This window comes from Xenopus tropicalis, chromosome 1 (genome assembly GCF_000004195.4).
Source record: "Xenopus tropicalis strain Nigerian chromosome 1, UCB_Xtro_10.0, whole genome shotgun sequence".
Classification (NCBI taxonomy): Eukaryota; Metazoa; Chordata; class Amphibia; order Anura; family Pipidae; genus Xenopus; species Xenopus tropicalis.
The window spans coordinates 139,126,829-139,148,103 of record NC_030677.2 but is presented as its reverse complement, the minus strand read 5'-3'; the positions used below and the strand labels follow the sequence as shown (position 1 = coordinate 139,148,103).

The following is a 21,275-nucleotide window of genomic DNA, read 5'->3' as shown; positions in this document are numbered from 1 at the left end:
GCCTTTTCCTGAGGTGGTGGTAGCTTGAGGGTTTCTATGAGTCAATAGGTGCAGCTGCGCCTATTTGGAATAAGAGGCAAGGACCAAACAGTGCCAAGTACAAATATACAGAAGTGCAAGGAGCACATTTTGACACAGGTACCTTTAATAAATGGGGTTTTATGTGCAACTGACTGCAGGGACATTTGTGCAAGTGCAACTGCGCTTGCAGAAGTACATGCGCCCTATTGTTTCCATGCAGTTCTACTTGCAGTACGTCGAACCCTGAGGGCCAAGCGTAGACATTGCTCTCCCCTATGAGCCTAAATAGGTCTCTGCAAATACCCTGATCTGTTTTTGTATGCTTTAGTAATATATGCTTTGATATGGTTGCCTTCTGTGGATTTATCAGCCTCTCCTTCCTTTTTACGGCTGGGTAGTAAGAAGTGCATATGTCTTTTTTATATCTATTCTTCAGATATTTCTTCAAATACAGTGTACCTACTTACATCTTAATTGTGCAAAGCATGTTCTTCCCAATAGATACCACAAATGTATGATATTTGGCCAGGGATTTGAATTCACCTGGCTACTTTCTTCTGAAAAACAGAAAGGAATAACCCCCTTGAAAACATGCCTGAATCTCCTGAATTACTTTTTTCTACGTTAGTTCTAGGAGAATGATAATTAGAAAAACTGTGGGCTCACAAAATGTAGGCTTAGTAGCTCCCAAGGCCAAGTAGCAGAATTCCACCCATTAGTGGCCAATACGTTTGCCAACACAAAGATTGTGGCTGTGACTTGTGCACATGCCTGAAAAGTTTCCATTGATTGAAGCAGCATACTGCATTTATGCAGGTTTTCTTTGTATCTGAAGTCACTTGGCAACATCTATTGAGTCTTAGCTCATTAGCAAAACACCACTGCAATAATAACAGACAAGCTTCTCCCAAATAACTATGGCTTAGCTGTGCTCATTGGGGTGAGGGCACACTGGACATACAGATTGACAGCTTCTCTCCATCTACGATTTGTGTCTAGCTGCAATGACAGGCACAGCATCGGCCTAAGAACAGCTACACGGAGCACAGATTAGCTAAAAAAAAAATAAAAGCCAATATTTTCAGGCTGATCTCAGCTCCATGTAGCTACACTCAGGCCGATGCTGTGCCTGTCAGTGCAGCTACCACAGTAGTTCTGTTCTTTTTACCTGCCTACAAAACACAGACAGACAGAATGCAGAAGTCATATTTATGTATATATTACTGTAGGTGGGTGAGTTACCATGATTCTTCCTAAGTTGGATAAAGGCTGTCAAATGACAGACAAAGCTCCATTTTATTATCCAACGTTGGATATCTGGGACCCTTGTAAATCGCAAACTGTGACAGACAGCAGTAAATGTACTGACTCTACTGAACTCTATGCTATGGACAGAGCAACAAATGCTAAATCAAAATTACAACCTTTGCGACACATACTAGCCCAACCACATCCTTATAAAGCACTGATCTCCCACTTACATAAATTAATGTTAGCACTACCGGACGATCCCTTTCCCAAACATAAATATATGCAATACAGGGAATCAGAACTGGGAGAAAAACTACCACTATCAAAGTGGGAAAAAATCTGGGAAAATGCTAAGGGAATGGTTGTCTGTGCTCAACAAAAGGAAAATGTGAACAAGGTTATGATGAAATGGTATCTAACCCCCAATAGGATAGCAAAATATACTCCGCAAGCCTCCCCACTCTGTTAGAGAGGCTGCCTAGAAACCGGGACCCTGATACATATCCTTTGGACCTGCCCCAAACTGAGATAATTCTGGGAAGAGGTTTATGATCTTATAAAAACAGTCCTAGCACCTTCAAGTGATATCAAACTCCCACACCTCCTCTTAGGACTACCCATACCAAAACTAAAACACTCTTCCCATAAACTAGTTAATCATATAACTACAACGGCACGATTGGCAATCACATCCAAATGGAAACCTCAAACAATCCCTACGGTAGCAGAAGTCATCTCCAGAGTGGAAAGCAATAGACAATTTGAGCAGATGACAGCCCACATAACAAACAAAGAGAATCTATACCTCAAAATATGGTCCCCCTGGGAAACTTATTTTATAACAAATACTTTAACCACCATAGAAACAACCCAAGCAGAAATTATGAGCACGAACAATGACAACCCTGAACTCCCAAAGCAGATAGACAAAGAACTCTATAAAAAACCCTCAAACCCCATTAACACGGATAATGCAATATCAATGTTGGTCAAACAAGAAACCAGGCTTCCTCCAAGTTAATATGTTTCTAATCATCCTATTGGTACTAATTATATGTAATTGTATAAGAACAAATGTCAGCATTTTACTTCTGAAAGCATATGCCTGTAATGTTCTTTACTATGGAAATTTTGCAATAAAAATTTGTTACAAAAAAAAAAAATGACAACCTTTGTGAATATAAATAAGTCACACAGTGAATAAATTAGGTGTTATATGCCACATTTGGATAATATTGCAGTCTCAAGCCTGTTTGTGAACTGAATATTGTACTTTAGTATATCAAAATATAGGCAATGTTTCCTTTCCTAAGTAATTAATATAAATAATATAACAGTGCCTGAGTAAAGTGAAAAATGTGATGCACAATGTTAAATATATATATATATATAGCAAGAAAAATAGGCTGCACACGCCAGAACTTAGCAAAAAATAATACGTTTATTTAAGAAAGAGATCCAACGTTTCGAGCACTAACTGTGCTCTTCCTCAGGGAAGGATATATATTAAAAAATGAAAAGAGGGACAAAAAGATTTGGTGCGCGAAGCGCGGCAATTTTTTGACCACGCCCACTTCTGTGGCCACGCCCCAATTACCACTCTCCATTTTTTTATTCTTTTTTTGCCCCAATGGCCCAATAGACAGTACCCTCCATAGACAGTGCCCCCCCATACACAGTGCCCCATTTACCCCCATAGACAATGCCCTCCATAGACAGTGCCCTCAATTGACCCCATAGACAGACAGTAGCCCCCATACACAGTGCCCCATAGAAAGTACCCCCATACACAATGCCCCCATACACAGTACCCCCATACACAGTGCCCCCAATTTCCCCCATACACAGTACCCCCATACACTGTACCCCCCCATACACAGTAGCCCCTAATTGCCCCCATAGAGAGTACCTCCAATACACAGTGCCCCCCATACACAGTACCCCCATACACAGTGCCCCCATAGAGAGTACCTCCAATACACAATGCCCCCCATACACAGTACCCCATACACAGTGCCCCCATACACAGTAGCCCCTAATTGCCCCCATAGAGAGTATACAGTGACTTGCAAAAGTATTCGGCCCCCTTGAACTTTTCCACATTTTGTCACATTACAGCCACAAACATGAATCAATTTTATTGGAATTCCATGTGAAAGACCAATACAAAGTGGTGTACACGTGAGAAGTGGAATGAAAATCATACATGATTCCAAACATTTTTTACAAATAAATAACTTCAAAGTGGGGTGTGCGTAATTTTTCAGCCCCCTTTGGTCTGAGTGCAGTCAGTTGCCCATAGACATTGCCTGATGAGTGCTAATGACTAAATAGAGTGCACCTGTGTGTAATCTAATGTCAGTACAAATACAGCTGCTCTGTGACGGCCTCAGAGGTTGTCTAAGAGAATATTGGGAGCAACAACACCATGAAGTCCAAAGAACACACCAGACAGGTCAGGGATAAAGTTATTGAGAAATTTAAAGCAGGCTTAGGCTACAAAAAGATTTCCAAAGCCTTGAACATCCCACAGAGCACTGTTCAAGCGATCATTCAGAAATGGAAGGAGTATGGCACAACTGTAAACCTACCAAGACAAGGCCGTCCACCTAAACTCACAGGCCGAACAAGGAGAGCGCTGATCAGAAATGCAGCCAAGAGGCCCATGGTGACTCTGGACGAGCTGCAGAGATCTACAGCTCAGGTGGGGGAATCTGTCCTTAGGACAACTATTAGTCATGCACTGCACAAAGTTGGCCTTTATGGAAGAGTGGCAAGAAGAAAGCCATTGTTAACAGAAAACCATAAGAAGTCCTGTTTGCAGTTTGCCACAAGCCATGTGGGGGACACAGCAAACATGTGGAAGAAGGTGCTCTGGTCAGATGAGACCAAAATGGAACTTTTTGGCCAAAATGCAAAACGCTATGTGTGGCGGAAAACTAAAACTGCACATCACTCTGAACACACCATCCCCACTGTCAAATATGGTGGTGGCAGCATCATGCTCTGGGGGTGCTTCTCTTCAGCAGGGACAGGGAAGCTGGTCAGAGTTGATGGGAAGATGGATGGAGCCAAATACAGGGCAATCTTTGGAAGAAAACCTCTTGGAGTCTGCAAAAGACTTGAGACTGGGGCGGAGGTTCACCTTCCAGCAGGACAACGACCCTAAACATAAAGCCAGGGCAACAATGGAATGGTTTAAAACAAAACATATCCGTGTGTTAGAATGGCCCAGTCAAAGTCCAGATCTAAATCCAATGGAGAATCTGTGGCAAGATCTGAAAACTGCTGTTCACAAACGCTGTCCATCTAATCTGACTGAGCTGGAGCTGTTTTGCAAAGAAGAATGGGCAAGGATTTCAGTCTCTAGATGTGCAAAGCTGGTAGAGACATACCCTAAAAGACTGGCAGCTGTAATTGCAGCAAAAGGTGGTTCTACAAAGTATTGACTCAGGGGGCTGAATAATTACGCACACCCCACTTTGCAGTTATTTATTTGTAAAAAATGTTTGGAATCATGTATGATTTTCGTTCCACTTCTCACGTGTACACCACTTTGTATTGGTCTTTCACGTGGAATTCCAATAAAATTGATTCATATTTGTGGCTGTAATGTGACAAAATGTGGAAAAGTTCAAGGGGGCCGAATACTTTTGCAAGCCACTGTATAATATAATATGTTAAAGGGGAACTAAACATTTTGCAGTTAACACCATCAGTGTCAAGTGTTTATGTCAAAAGTGTGTGGTGACAATACACACATGAGAACCACACATACAGCTATATCTTGGTATAGCTTCTTCATTATATTATTCACTTCAAACAAAGCACATTCTTTTATTTTAAATTCTGTCTGATGTTTCTAGGGTGTTATTCTACAATTATTTGATTTTACAAAGCAAAGAATACAACTGGATAAAAATGGATATCTAGGTATAACCAGTTGCTATCAATATGTTAACCTCTAGGTGGCACTATAAGCTGATTATACCTTTTTCCAGTTTCATTAGTTGCTGCAAATTTAAGAATACAGTTGTAGAGTACACCTTGTACAGATTGTCACTCATTAGCAAAGTAGCGGTGTAAATTTTATATCTCACCTTTGGGTGGCTTGTGCCACCCAAAGTTACTAGGACTCAAAGGTAAATCTTTGCATCCTCCCTACTCACAAACCTTGGCTAACACAATCTGTTTAGCACATGTATACTTGCGCACACTTAAGAGCACATTTATTAAAAATCAAAAAGTCATGGTGACTATTTGTGACAAACCTCCATAGCATCTGGATAGGGTGATACGATTCACAAAAGATGGGCTATGCTTTTTCTAGGCATGCACAGGATTCAAGTTTTCTTTTGCATGCCCAAAGTACCAGTGCCATGTTGTAAGGCAGGTGTCCCCAACCTTTCTTACTTGTGAGCCACAGTCAAATGTAAAAAGACTTGGGGAGCAACACAAGCACCATAAAAGTACATGGAGGTGCCAAATGAGGGCTAAGATTGGCTATTAGGCAGTCTCTATGCACACTATCAGCATACAGGAGGCTTTATTTGGTAGTAAATCTTGTTTTATTCAACCAAAACTTGCCAACAAGTCAGGAATTCAAAAATAACTCTCTGGTTTGGGGGCACTGAGGGGCAGGCTTTGGGGAACCTTTCAAAGTGGAAAATGAGGCAGAACAGAATGTATTTCTTATATGCTATGGAAAGTCTACGTCTGGAGCTATTATTATTAATAAATTGTATTTATAAAGCACCAACATTTTTTCACAGTGCTGTACAATAATTGGATGTATGAATCGAACATAGGGATTACATAGGGGGATAAAGAAGGCCCTGCACAAAAACTAAATTCTCACACACCAGATAGACTCTAAATGTATGCTAGGGGCCAAGCCTTAGTTATTTTTTAACCTCCCCAGATCAACTGTATGCACCGTTTAAAGGTGTGATACAGGTCAGGTGTTAATCAAGTTTTATACAAGTCCTTTAAATGCAATGTAGCTAGGGACAAAACAGACACTTAGGGGCTCCATAATAAATCTTTCCCTGTTCCTAATTTATTACCTCTGCCATGCTTTAGTCTAGGAAAAGAAAATCATGGTATGTATCAGATGATATTCTTTTATCCAAAACTATGTTTCGTACAATTATATCAGTTCAAGTTTGGCCAGCTTTACTGTTGCTATTAAGGTTGCCACCTTTTCTTTTGGCCTTTACTATCTGATGATTTGCAGGGTGGGGGCAAGACTGTGAAGAGGCGGAGTCATGATGTGAATGGGGCAAGGTTGAGGCCAATCATATTTTAACAAGTAGGCAACATTTGGGGGCACGCAGGAGGAGGGATTTGTGGGAAGGCCACAAAGGCCGGGCCTAGGGTGGCGAGATCTTAGGGGTGAAATGCCGCCCAGCCACATTAGTTTTTTCCATGGAGCACTGGGGAAATAGACGAGCAGGAGATTTGTTTACCTCTCCTGCGCACATAATTCTCAGTGCTCTTGGACCAGATGAGAAGCGCTAGCGACTAGTAGGGAGGGAGGGGAGTAGGTGAGCTACTGAGCATGTGTAGGGGGCGGGGTGAGGCGCATCAAGTATAAATCCAGCACTGGCCATACACAGTGCAATCCAGTTGTTTGGCAAAGTTTGCCATCTCCCAATACACCCTCCTACGATGAGTGATATCGGGCTAATTAATTGCTGGTAGATTTGTAATACTGCCCACTGCCTAGGCTGGTATTTTACCATGCAGGCTGATGAAACACCTGCCTGTTGGCAACCCTAGTTGCTATGCTAGGCCAGTAGCCCCTGCTTAAACCCCCCAGACCAACTTATTACACATAACCATCATTAATAAAACTCATACATTAAACGATCCCCTATCATAAATACCCAAGGGGTTACTTTATAAGGAACAGACCCCTTCAGCATTTGAGGTTGGAACTTGTGTGCATGTATGTATGTATAACTTTATTAATAAAGTGCTACAAGGATACGCAGCACTGTGCAATCTTACAATATACATAATTACACACAAGGAGTGTTATAATAAATACAATTAATAAGTATAAATACACAGGGAATAAGTGCCATGTGGTATGACACACAATAGGAAGGAGATCCCTGCCCTGTAGAGCTTACAATCTAAGTGATGCGCTTGCTGTAACAGTATGAGGAGGAAGGAGCTGTAGTTTTTGCAAGCCCTGCCAGCGCTTCTGGGAAAACTCTTTCTTGCCCCAGCCAGTGTCGGACTGGCCCACCAGGATACCAGGAAAACTCCCGGTGGGCCCAGGGGTCAGTGGGCCCTCCTGCTCATAACCATTTGGCCTATTTTATGGTCATTCCCTATTTCTGAATGGGAACAAAGAGGAGAAATAGATGGAAGGATAGATGTTAGCATGTAAATAAAAGAGACTAGAAGAATAAAGTGGTTTAGTGAGGAAAGAAGGAAAAATAGTTTGGAGAGTGGGGCCCATGGTCTGTTTTCTGGTGGGGCCCCTGGGGTCCCAGTCCGACACTGGGCCCAGCTCATGTATTTGCCCAAGGCAGGCTGCCCATGCAGAGATCGCTGGGTAGCAGGGAGTAGTAAGCTCAGGCAGCCCGCCCTGCTCCACCTGTGGCCGCTGTGTGTAGTACAGAGCTGTGCTGTCAGGCAGTGCCCTGTAGCCCCGGCTCAGTCTCCTCCCAGCAGCACTGCAGCCCTGATTACTCACTCCGTGGGAGGAGGAGGGGATTTCGAGCCATTCAATCACTCTCCAGCAGCCATCTTCACTTCCCTTTTTCTCATCACTTCATCCTTTGCATCAGTGTAGACTCCCCAGTTTTTCTTTCTCATCCGGATCCAGAGTGGGGGGAAAGCCTGTGCCAGTACCGCCTGTAGCTGGGCTCTACCAATCGGGGAAGGAGCGGGGGTCGGTGCTTGCAGCGCGTTGCACTTCTCGTTTTGCCAGAGGTTGAAGGGGCTGTGACTGAGACCAGGGGTACCGGAGTGAATCCCACGCACGTCCATCTCTGCTGGGCTGCACAAAGCGGTGCTGCGAGGAACGGTGGGCAGCGGAGAAGGGGAAGCGCTCGGCGCGGCGGGGTGAGTACAGTTGGAATGAGCATATTCATACAGCCCTTGCTACATGCACATAGGATTACAGAGCTGCCGGTCTGTGCTGTAGCACAGTTACTTTGGGTATCGGAGAATGGGAAAGCTGCCTATATGCCAGAGGGGCAGCATCATTACCCAGCGGCCCATCAGAAGGCAAAGTGATTGCTAGGCTACTGGGCTGGCTATTCTGTTGTCTGAGTACCCCCTACTGTGAGAATGGGCTAGCCGCTCCGGCACATACGCTGCTGGCACTCGGGCTTCACCAGACGGTGATGGATACTCATAGTACTTGGCTTTTCGCTTTTACTTTAGGCCCAAATCAAATATTTTATCTTTGCAGATATCTGATTTACACTTTGAGGGTCAATTGCAATGAAAAACAATGGTTTTAAATATTTACAGATTTCTCTTTGATTGTGTGTGGAAATCTTTTAAAATCTCTAAACTATGTTGGTATACTATATTTATACTGCTAACATCATCCCTGGGTGTGTAAATTTGCTGTTATGCAAATATGTAATTCAAAAGCCTGAGTGTTAATACTGTTGGAAGTAATATAAAATCTTATTCTTGTTATTTATATATATTTTTTTTTTATAAAGCAACAACCTGTTTTGCAGCATTGTACTATAAATGGGCGTATACACTGAACATACAGACTCCATACAAAAAATACAACATAAAATGATACAAGAGGATAAGGGAGAAGGCAGTATAAGGCACAAGGTGTGGGGACAAATTTACCATTTTTCCTTTTTATTGCCTTTGGTAGAGGTTATATTTCCCTCTTAGGGGCTGTTTTTCGTTTTTATTTTTACATAGGTGCTAAATAGCGCCAGTGCAGTTACCCTCAACATCCAATCAGAGCTTTGCTTTCATTTTTAACTTGTAGGAAACTGTTCAAAGCAAATTGCTTATTGGTTACTGTTGGTGAATGCACTTGCAATACCTGCATTGTAGCCCAGTGTTAGTAATATTTAGACCTCATGATAGTAAATGAGCACTTAGTGCCTAAGCCTAATCTGTGAGTTGCAGAAAAAGATTCTGTACAATTAAAATTGTGCTTTTTTGCCCTTAGAGTGACTGCTCTGGTTCATCCTTTCCTCCTCATATAATTGTGGTGCCAACTGGGATTTCATGTTAACACATACCTGTTTGCCAAATCACATTCTATAAATTCCTTATATATTAATTTATCTCAGGGATATCTGAACTGTGGCCCTTTCAGCAGTTAATGAGCTGCATTTCACAGGAAAAACTTGACAGCCTTCTGCTGTCAAGGGATGCAGGGAGCTGTAACTTAACTGCCAGCTGGCTACAGGTGTGACAGCCCTGAGTCATGGAGTTTTGTGTTTGTGCAAACAAAGTCTCTGTGAAATAACTGACTATAGATGGATCCATATATTGTTTATATGTGGGGAGATCTATTAAGTTTTTGTTCTCGTTCTCTCTCTCCTGTGTCATTTATCTGGTTGATTTCTGCCAACCAGATCAAGTCTGGTGTCATGTCATGGCCTTTTTATTTGGCATGTTCTACCTTGGAAATCCAACAATTTGCCACACTTTTTGTCAAAAGTTCTGTCAGGACAAAACTGCACCGGCCGGGGTGTATGCAATGAAGTGATCCTCTTCCTTCTTCGCACATGTGCAGTGGAGTGAAAAGCTGAACTTTAATAACAAAAAAATCTGGCTTTTCGCTCAACTGTGCAGGCCCTGGGATCTTGTGAAAAGGAAAAAACTGCACCTTCCTTCTCCTTTTAACAAGATGCCAGGGCCTGCGCATGTGCAGTTGGGCGAAAAGCTGGATTTTTTTGTTATTAAAGTTCAAATTTTCGCTCCACTGCACATGTGCGAAGAAGGAAGAGGATCGCTTCATCGCATACACCCCGGCTGGTGCAGTTTTCTCTTAACAGGAGCACTGGCCAGGGGTTTCAGGTTAGTGATTACAATCAACGGGGGGTGCCTAACATAAAAAATAGACTAGACTGTATTTATATTTGATACCTTGGCCATAGGTAATCTTGTTCTTTAAATGTCATTTACTTGACATTTGAGCTTGTGGCTTGTGTTAACTTCCTTCCTGCTCCTTGTCATGCTTTATGGCAGAGTTCTCACATGCAGCATAAAGAGAATGTTCAGCACACTATCTTTCATAGAATGTTTGAGGAGCAGCATTCAGATTTCCCAGATTTAATGTGTCTGTAAGGTTCTTGCACTCTGTCAGCTGGGACTTGAAGTGGTTTTGCAAGTTTGATGCGCATTTCTCTGTCACTTGTCCCAAAACTTCAGCAGTAGCTACAGAAAGCAGAAGAGCTGGTATTTCATTATGACGTTACCAGATCACTTTACATTAAATTGTCTATAAAAAGTCAAAGTGAATGGTCTGATAAGATATTTTTAAACAAGGGAACTGCTATGAAGTGCTGTTTTCTGTAACACTGTGTGAAGGAGGACTTAAAGGACAAGGAAAGGCAAAGTCACTTGGGGGTGCCAAAATGTTAGGCACCCCCAAGTGACTTTAATCGCTTACCTTGTACCCTGGGCTGGTGCCCCTGTTAGGAGAAAACAGCACCGGGGTACCTGGAGCAGTGCGCTTCCTGGTTCGTTTAGCTGCGACTATGAGGTAGGCGCATGCGCAGTAGAGTGAAAAGCCGACTTCTCTGTTAAAGTTCGGCTTCTCACTCTACTGCGCATGCACGCGCTCGCGAAGCAGGAAGAAGGAAGCGCTGCAGCTACCCCAGGCTGGTGCGTGTCTCTCCCAACAGGGGCACCAGCTGGGGTAAAAGGTAGGCGATTAAAGTCACTTGGGGGTGCCTAACATTTTGGCACCCCCAAGTGACTTTGCCTTTCCATGTCCTTTAAGTTATTGCATTGTATGCAATTCTGTATGTCCAGTGTATAAACCCATTTATTGTACTGCACTGTGGAATATATTGCACTTTATAAATACATGTTATAATAGTAATAACCTATCCTTATAATTAATTATGCTGTCTGGTTGCTGGACAGATCAGTGAATTGCTTTATAACAATACAAGAAAAAAAAGTTTCTGCAAATTGTCATAAAATATTTATGTCGGCATCTTAAAAGAACATGAACTTCTCTTTATTATTTTGAGGTCTGGGTGTGTCCTTTCATTCTCCCAGAGGAAGTGGTCATAACTGTGTGACAATCAAAACAATTCAATAGCAGAAAAATCCCCCCCCCCCCCAGTCTCTTTGCTTCCAGCCACACCAGATTGTCTTATGGTACTGGTACATGAGGAGATTTGTCTTCTGCTGTAAATCTGCACTATTGCAGATGATGAAAGTTCTGAAAATGCCCTCCACTTGCATAAGCTTCAGATTGCCACAAGTAAAACGGATTTCTTGTGCCGATCCAGCATTTTCCCACGATTCAATCTGATTGCAGCGAGTAACATTTTTTAAGTGTTGTGATCCAAAGTTTGGGCAAAGGGAAGGCATTTTCAAGAGTTTTGGCTTCTGCAGCTACTCTGATTTACCGTGGGCAACAATTCTGCTTGTGTGCCAACACCCTCTACCCTGCTTATCATAGAGTTCTGCAGTGGGTTGGTTACCTGCAGGGTTTACCCACTAGAAAAGCAGGTAACCTGCAGGTTGCAGGTAGTTTTCGATTGGGATATAGATGCAGGTCGCGGGTATTATCTATATTTTCTATATTATTTAAATTTTTTTTCTACCCCTGCCTACTTCTGATGACATCACTTCCAGTTTGCATCAACAACGCGGGTTGGGTAGCAGGTTCAAGGAGGTAAAAATGCAGGTTGCAGGCCACAGATTGGGGTTTCAGAAATTGGTTCTACGCAGGACTCTCACTTTTGGTGGTTAGTAGAGCTGCAGCTTTCCCCCAAACTGTAATGTTTTACTGTGTTCTGCTCCTTTGGGACATGCTGAGCTGGGGCTATCCTGCTGTCAGCCACAACTTCCTTTAATCTTAGAACGGGCAGTTAGTGAGCTGGAGGGCCACCTCATTATGTACTATTGTAACTAGATGCCCCTCCAGCTGTCAAAACCGCTGCATTCAACCTGAAACAGTGCTAGTACCCTGACAGCTGGAGAACCACTTACTTATAGTATTGTAACTAAGCATTCCTGGCCATCTGCTCAGATGGATAAGCAGCTATCTTGTCCTTAACTAATAATACTTATTAGATGGTGGCCCTCCAGTTGTTACAGAACAAAAATGCCTGTACCCTTGACTAGAGGTAGTTGTTTAGTGACAGCTGGAGGACCACTTTCTGATATGTGCTATTAGATAATAACAAGAAAGCATGTTCCTCTATATGAGCAGATGACTTTCCAAATGTCATTGACAACTGCTTCCATCCAAGAATGAAGGCAGTTGTTATGTCACGACTGGAGGGCCACCTAGTTACAATAGTACATCAGAAGGCTGCTTTCCACACGAGTAAAACAATAAATGTATGTGTCCCCTTTAATTTTTGCCTATTAGTTTAAATTTCTTTGTAGAGCTTTTATATATGTAGATTGGTACAACACCTGTATGCAAATAAAGTATAAAGCACTGCTAGGGTGTCTCACTATAACTGCAGAGAGCTGTTGACTTATGATGGCAGAGGAATCCTGGGAGCTGTAGTTTTGCAAAAGCCTGAATCAAGAAGCATTTTCATTATTTAGGCAATTACACTTATGTGCCCGGCTTTTATTAGCCATTGTAATGGGCACCTACTATATAGGACTGCTCATATAGGCAAGGCAGGAAAAGGCATCAAATCATTTAAAAAATCTGTGGTAAATAAATCCTGCCTTGGTCTTGGTACCACCCTGTTGTTAACATCTGACTGTTTATTTATAAATGCATATGGGTTTGTGTCATGCTTTGATTAACCTGCTAGACATGATGCCTGACCTTGTTTAAGGTATATAGCTGGCACAGACAGTGACAAACCATTAAAAAGCACTACGTGGATCGTGCAGTTTTGCAATTGCTCTCTCTTATTATTATTGCCTTTATTGTGTTAATTATACACAGCCTTTCTCTGGTACAATGAGTTTTTACCTGTATGCCTATGCACCTGAACCACAAGGAGATATAGGCCAATGACATGTGGGGCAGATTCTTGGCCTGAAGATAAATGAGGACCAAGAATCCACCCCTACACTCAAAATAGGCTCTTGTTGTGCCTGCACCTGGTGCCATTGCATCGTCCTGAGTGCAGGCACACTGAGAGATATTCCGGTTTGTGTGCCCCAGGGTGATACCATGATTCCAGGTGCAAGCACAACATTAGACTTATTAGAGTGCAGGGTGGATTCTTTGCCTGCAGGTGTAGGCACAACAATAACCTTAGGAATAAGGCCAAAAATTAGCCCTGTGTGGCATCAGCCATAGTGACTGAAAACTCCATCCCCTATTAGCAATTAAATGCACTAAGCTTGTCCAGGAGCAGTAACCCATAGCAACTAATATGATATTTGCTTTAAAACTGGTGACCAGTAAATGCTTCCTGCTGATTGGTTGCTATGGGTTACTGCTCCTGAGCAAACTTAGTGTCTTTTATTACATAACCCCAAAGTGTAACAAAGTGGCATACTATTTGTAAGCAGTAGCATTAGTGGGTACCTCACAGTCTTAGGGTGAATACCCAGCACTTCTTGGTGATGATCCTTTATACGTAACCTTCAGTATCGTGGAGAAGTGTAATCCTGTACTGCTTCCTCTTAAGTACAACCCCCCTTTTAGACGGGCTTCAAATGTGTGCACGATCAAGTAGATGGAAGCGCATGTAAAAAAAAAATCAAGTGCAAAAAAATTTAAACTACTAAGTAGGACAAACACCCTATGGTGCTTAGTGACTAAAGGTGTAACCAGGTGTAATTTCAGCTCATATGATCCAATATATATGCTCACCAGACAATATTGCAATGAAGCAAAAGGATACCCAAGACAGGCTTTAATTGTAGTGGGAACTGGATCCTTAATGTATATAAAAGCAGAATGGAGATCAAAAATAGTGTAAAAACGTTTAATAACAAATCCCCTGCTAAAATGCAGGCTGCTTACAGTGTACAGAAGTATAAAAGCAATATCCAATATCTCAACGCGTTTCACATGCTGGCGGCACGCTTCCTCAGGAGAAATAACCCAAATCTAATCCCCACTCGTATTTTATAACTCCCCCAACTAGGCAGGTGTCATGCAGGTGAAATCAAACTCCAGTGCTACCCCGGAAGTACAGAAATAACCCGCCCATACTAGGTAAGATCTTGGCGCGACCGCTCCCTGTGAAGGGCGGCCGTTGCTATAGCAACCCACCACAACAGAGCAGGAACAGGAAGTGAGGGGTGTGATCCTGACCTCACAGTGGCCTGGAATCTTTGGTTTAGGTTTGATCATGGAACCTTCAGTGTGATGTTTGTATGTTGTTCCCATGTTTGTGTGTTTGCTCTGTTTCCTCTTACAGTGCAGGAACATTTTGGTAGGTAAACTGGCTTCCTTAATTGAGAAAATAAGATTGAAAGCTCCACCAAGGAAGGCAATGATGTGAATGATATAAAAATGTAACTGTAACACCTTAGAAACACTCTTAGCATGCTAACATCTATCTCATACATACTTACTATGATTATTGTTGATTGCACATCCTCCATGGCAAGTATGTAAACTGTATATTCTCCTGCTATTCAAAGTAGAAGAAGCTGATAAATATGGTGGCCATGTGTGTGTTATGGCTGTGAATTCCTTGTATGCTTGATGCACGTATAAGAAATAATGCGTTATTCCTTGCCTCTGCAAGTAAACACCTTTATGTTATATACTTAGAATGAGTTGCTGCAGAGAATAAAACAGGGTCATTTTAGTGGAGCTGTTTAGTGCAGTTCTGTTGACTTGCTGGGTGTGTCTTGTATCAAAGTTACAACCATGGATTAGTAAGGAGCACAGAAATCTAGAAACCTATTATGATTGTGTGATAATCTCATGTTACTCACCAGTCACAGGGTTGCAAGCTAAGCATTTTCTACAATTAAATATGCATGGAAGGGGAATAATTACTATTGTAAGGTTTGATGTTTTTGTTCAGCATTAGGAATACATTGTGTCCAATCAATAGCTGCATAGAAATTGGGAAGATATCTATCAGTGTCACGTCATCCGATTATTTGAATAGGATACTATAGGAACGGTAGTATCAATCAGATATCACCCACCTCAAGGTGGACATATTGGGGGAAAGATCTGCCAAACAAGTGGACATTCTGTGTATGGCCAGCTTTACCCAATACTGAATGCATTACTCTATGTTATAAGATGGAGTATTGTGATGACTGCTAATAGGTTTTTGGGAAAGGTAGGGCTTGGGTGTCAGATTAGCCATTGTGGTTACAGTTTATTAAGGTGATGAAACTAATTATTATTGTATTTGTCATCACACAAAGCATTCCAAGTGAAATAAAATAAACAACGCACTGTGCCAAATGTTATGCAAGGAGCTTTTCCATATTGCTTGTCTGTCTAAGGCCTATAGCACGTGAGGAGTATTTTCCACCAGCATCCTGCCAATGGAGAAGTGCCCAGATATGCCCATGCAGCCTGTCATTTAATTAAATAGCTAGGTAGTTTTTTTTTGGGGGGGGGGGGGGGGGAGAATGAAGCTTCTCCAAGCACAGCTATTATTTCTGTGTCAGACATGAAACCTCCTCTTAGACATTACTAAGAAAAGGGTTAGATGGAAGCAGCTGTAGTGAAGAATCTACAACATATACACCATTCTGATTACCAGTTTTATTTTATAGAATTTTGTTCTTAGGATTTGCAATGCTTTTTGTGTCTGTATATCTAATTCCATATTATTATGCTCCTACCTTTTTTAAATAATGGCATACATAAAAAAAAAAGACATTGAATTTTAATTTTTTATTAACCCTTTAGAAATTGACTGTTTACTATATTCCAACAGCTAGACTGAGTCTTGCCATACCGATGATTAAGAAAGTTACCCAATAAGTTCCAGTAATGGAAAGTTCCAATAATGGAAGCCAGTGTTGACTACTTGCCTTTTTTAAACCACACCCACTTCATACCACACCCATGTTATCACAAGAGCTTCTAAGACCATGGGAAGTTTATTGTGTCATATTAAGACATTAATCTGTGAGTATGGCACACACGGGGCATAGGGCAGGCAAAGTATGGCACACACAGGCAGCATAGAGCAGTCAGAGCATGGCACACACAGGTAGCATAGAGCAGTCAGAGCATGGCACACAGGCAGCATAGAGCAGTCAGAGCATGGCACACACTGGCAGGGGGGTAGGGCAGACAGAGTATGGCACATACAGGCAGCATAGGGCAGGCAGAGTAAGGCACACACAGGCAAGGTAGGGCAGGCAGAGTATGGCACACACGGGGCAGGGTAGGGCAGGCAGAGTATGGTACACACAGGCAGGGTAGGGCAGGCAGAGTATGGCACACACAGGCAGGGTAGGGCAGGCAGAGTATGGCACACACAGGCAGGGTAGGGCAGGCAGAGTATGGCACACACAGACAGCATAGGGCAGGCAGAGTATGGAACACACAGGTCAGCAGCAGCAGGATTGGCCAACAGCATAGGTGGATTAGTCATTAAAGCTCAACCTCTTATAAGCTGATCTACGCACCTTTGTATACTGAAGTTTTATGAGCAAGTAAATTATAGTGAGTTCATTAAGAAAATATGGTGGTTTGAGGAAGCCGACCTACAAGAAATGTTCTTGGGATACTTGAAATTCCTGCAGCCGAACCTATTAGAATAGGGAACTTTTGCTCCAAGCAGATAATCTAAGACAATTGGCAACAAAGCTTCTGCATAGCCACATTCTTACAGTTACATTTAGTTTTATTAAACCCATTTTCTGTAATCATGGGTTTAATCAAATCAATCTTAAACATTGAGATTTGAAAGCAGTTTTTTTTTTTTTTTTTTTTTTTTTGCTGTCGCTCCTCTACTATTCCCTTTATGCTGGCATGTATATAACTAACCAATATGTCTTGCCTGCATCATTATTTAGCTATAGGATTGCTTAGGATAAATTGGCTGGTTCCCAAATCTGGTTTAAAAAAAAAAAAAAAAGCGATAGTGCAACTAATATCTTTTAACCCATATTTCATCCTCCAACTTAACTTTAACTCCGAATAACTTTTTAAGGAAGTATTTGTCAGAAAATATCAGACTGTGATTTAAATCAAGGAACTTAACATGTTTAGTAAATACAACCTATTGTGTTCAAAGTACACTCAAAAGTACACTGAAACCATTTTTGAATAGCTTAATTAGAAACTAATGCAAATATTTTATACACACAAAAGGTTTATAACAGTATAGAAAGAGCTGAGAAGTTCCCCTCTAGCAAACAGTGTACCCACTTTAGTAAATATGTCCCTAGAAATTTTTTAGAACGGAATAGAAAACTGGGAATTTCTTCTCTTGGTGAACTCTATTTTTACTCTTTGATATATATGCCTATAATTTGCAAGAAAGTTGCTTCACAGGCTCCTGAGCTTTCCTGGAAAACTGTCACAGACCATCTCCCTCCATATCCTGTTGCATTTTGCGGTTGCAAAATTTATATAGACCCATTAGTGGTTATGTAGATTTTTTTTTTACTTTTATTGTGATGTCATCTTGGTTGTATTATTTTTACATGAAAAAAATCTGTTGATTTGCAAGATTTCATTGTAAGTTAGATTAAGTAACCTTTTATCCCGAAAACCCATATTATGGAAAGGCCATCTCACATAGAAACTATTTTAAAGTAATTAAAATTTAAAAACAAAAATATTTTCTTTTTCTCTGTAGTAATAAAACAGTACCATGTACTTTATCTTAGGTTTATTTAATATTTAAATCATTTTTTAGTAGACCTATGGTATGGTGATTCAGAAAGATATTTATTATCCAGAATCCAGCCTAGGTCCTGAGCATTTTGGCTAACCGGGCACACACACCTGTAATTGTATTTTAGAATATGCATATTGTTTAGTAATAAAGAGTTAATCTCAAGCTGCAGGCATACCTTCAGTTGTCTCAATAGTGCCTTTAAGTCTCCCCATATTTCTCCCATTCAGATGATCAGAAGCCAAACAGGAATAAAAAACACTGAGCTGTGTAAAGAAAGTTCCCATAATGCCTCACTCCTGCACATACACCCAGACAGTGTGCATGCTCAGTTAGTTAGACTACGAGTCAGCTTCCTGCTGATTGGCTCAGATCCACATTCCTATGGGGGGAGTGAGTTCTTAGCATTCTTGAGGGAGGGGGGGAGCAAGAGAGGGGAGAGAGCAGAGAGCTGGGCGTCTCTGGCAGAGGAAAACGGACACAACAAATCTTTTGACGGGGAACTCAGTGCAGCGTTTCTGTGAGTGCTTATGGCTGTATTTACATAGACCTTTCTGATAAAGATTACTTAGGGGCACATTTACTTATCCAGGAATGCTCCGAGCTTTCGTTCGATCAGTCCAGCCGTATTTTTAGTGCGAAAAAATCTGATTGGTTTTGCCACTGTTTACAATCGTACGATATTATCGTGACTAATACGATTTTTTCGTAAGCATTTTCGTGATATTTGAGATCTTCAGAAAGCTCTGGAAATTTCTTTTTTTCTGTAATGATAAAGCAGTACCTTGTACTTGATCCCAACTAAGATAATTATCATTATAATATTATTATAAATAATAATCCTTTTTGGTGGCAAAACAAGCCTATTGGGTTTAATGATTTCTTACTTAATGTAAGGTATGGCGTTTGAAATTACAGAAAGATCCCTAATAAATATATTCTGGATAACTGGTCCCATACCTGTTCTTGGAAGGACAGAATAAAAAGCAAGACAGATGTAGCTTGGGTGTTCATTGTCTGCCGTTGTCTGTTTGGGTATGTCGTTCTGGACACTGACGCTTTTGTTTGTTTGCTAACACTTTTCATGTGTGTTTGTTGAACAAACTTCAACAGGTGGATACTTTGTACATAAATACTATAGACAAGTTCATAAAACGAACCAAAAGGGAGAGGCCGGTCACCATTTAAATGTGCAGTACTGCATAAAGATGTAATAACTGAAAGAATCACTGTGTCATTTACTTGCAAAGAATTTCACCCCCTATATGTAATAAAAAGCATTACTTTTGTCCAGGTGCAGTAACTAATAGCATCTAATAAGATGTTTTACTTTTCAAAAAGCAATCAGTAAATGCTACCTGCTGATTGGTTGTTATAGCTGATGAAACCAGTAGTAACTAAACATTTTTATTAGATTTCCCCAATAGGATAATTTATATTGTGCCAGCAGGTTATGCATTAATTACATTCATTTAAAATAAGGCCTGAAACTTTTTTCGTTTTGCAAATTTGGTATAGAGGTCATTGGAGGCAATGTAGCAAAACAAGTGGAAATTAAGTGTTCTTTTTTGCAAGCATAAATATATTTTCACATAGAAAATTACAATATACAGTTGCTTACAGAACAAGTATATCGCTCACTTCCTGCTAACAAAACTAGTTGTTTGGGCTCAACAATACACGGGAAGCAAGGACTTGACATTTGTGTAAGCAACCTTATGTCTACATACTGGAAGCTATCAATTATCTAGTTAAAGTTATTAATATAGCTGGCAATCACTACAGTATGTATGTTTATCTGACAATTTACACAGCAGACCCCATCGTAATTACAGTGGCTTGCAAAAGTATTCGGCCCCCTTGAACTTTTCCACATTTTGTCACATTACAGCCACAAACATGAATCAATTTTATTGGAATTCCACGTGAAAGACCAATACAAAGTGGTGTACACGTGAGAAGTGGAACGAAAATCATACATGATTCCAAACATTTTTTACAAATAAATAACTGCAAAGTGGGGTGTGCGTAATTATTCAGCCCCCTTTGGTCTGAGTGCAGTCAGTTGCCCATAGACATTGCCTTATGAGTGCTAATGACTAAATAGAGTGCACCTGTGTGTAATCTAATGTCAGTTGTGTAATCACAAATACAGCTGCTCTGTGACTGCCTCAGAGGTTGTCTAAGAGAATATTGGGAGCAACAACACCATGAAGTCCAAAGAACACACCAGACAGGTCAGGGATAAAGTTATTGAGAAATTTAAAGCAGGCTTAGGCTACAAAAAGATTTCCAAAGCCTTGAACATCCCACGGAGCACTGTTCAAGCGATCATTCAGAAATGGAAGGAGTATGGCACAACTGTAAACCTACCAAGACAAGGCCGTCCACCTAAACTCACAGGCCGAACAAGGAGAGCGCTGATCAGAAATGCAGCCAAGAGGCCCATGGTGACTCTGGACGAGCTGCAGAGATCTACAGCTCAGGTGGGGGAATCTGTCCATAGGACAACTATTAGTTGTGCACTGCACAAAGTTGGCCTTTATGGAAGAGTGGCAAGAAGAAAGCCATTGTTAACAGAAAACCATAAGAAGTCCCGTTTGCAGTTTGCCACAAGACATGTCCAGATCTAAATCCAATGGAGAATCTGTGGCAAGATCTGAAAACTGCTGTTCACAAACGCTGTCCATCTAATCTGACTGAGCTGGAGCTGTTTTGCAAAGAAGAATGGGCAAGGATTTCAGTCTGTAGATGTGCAAAGCTGGTAGAGACATACCCTAAAAGACTGGCAGCTGGAATTGCAGCAAAAGGTGGTTCTACAAAGTATTGACTCAGGGGGCTGAATAATTACGCACACTCCAATTTGCAGTTATTTATTTGTAAAAAATGTTTGGAATTATGTATGATTTTTGTTCCACTTCTCACGTGTACACCACTTTGTATTGGTCTTTCACGTGGAATTCCAATAAAATTAATTCATGTTTGTGGCTGTAATGTGACAAAATGTGAAAAAGTTCAAGGGGGCCGAATACAAAGTTAAATCATACCCAACTA

At 41.2% G+C, this 21,275-nt stretch overlaps 1 protein-coding gene across 2 annotated transcripts in view; it reads left to right on the top strand.

Annotated features, from left to right (window-relative positions):
- The first annotated feature begins 7,897 nt into the window (after positions 1-7,897).
- Positions 7,898-21,275, top strand: part of LOC594909 (CDC42 small effector 2) — a 60,638-nt gene continuing 47,260 nt past the window's right edge. The window contains exon 1 of one of the 2 annotated variants that reach the window (XM_031900776.1): positions 7,898-8,352. The gene's annotated coding sequence lies outside the window, so the exon portion shown is untranslated. 2 annotated transcript variants of the gene reach the window in all.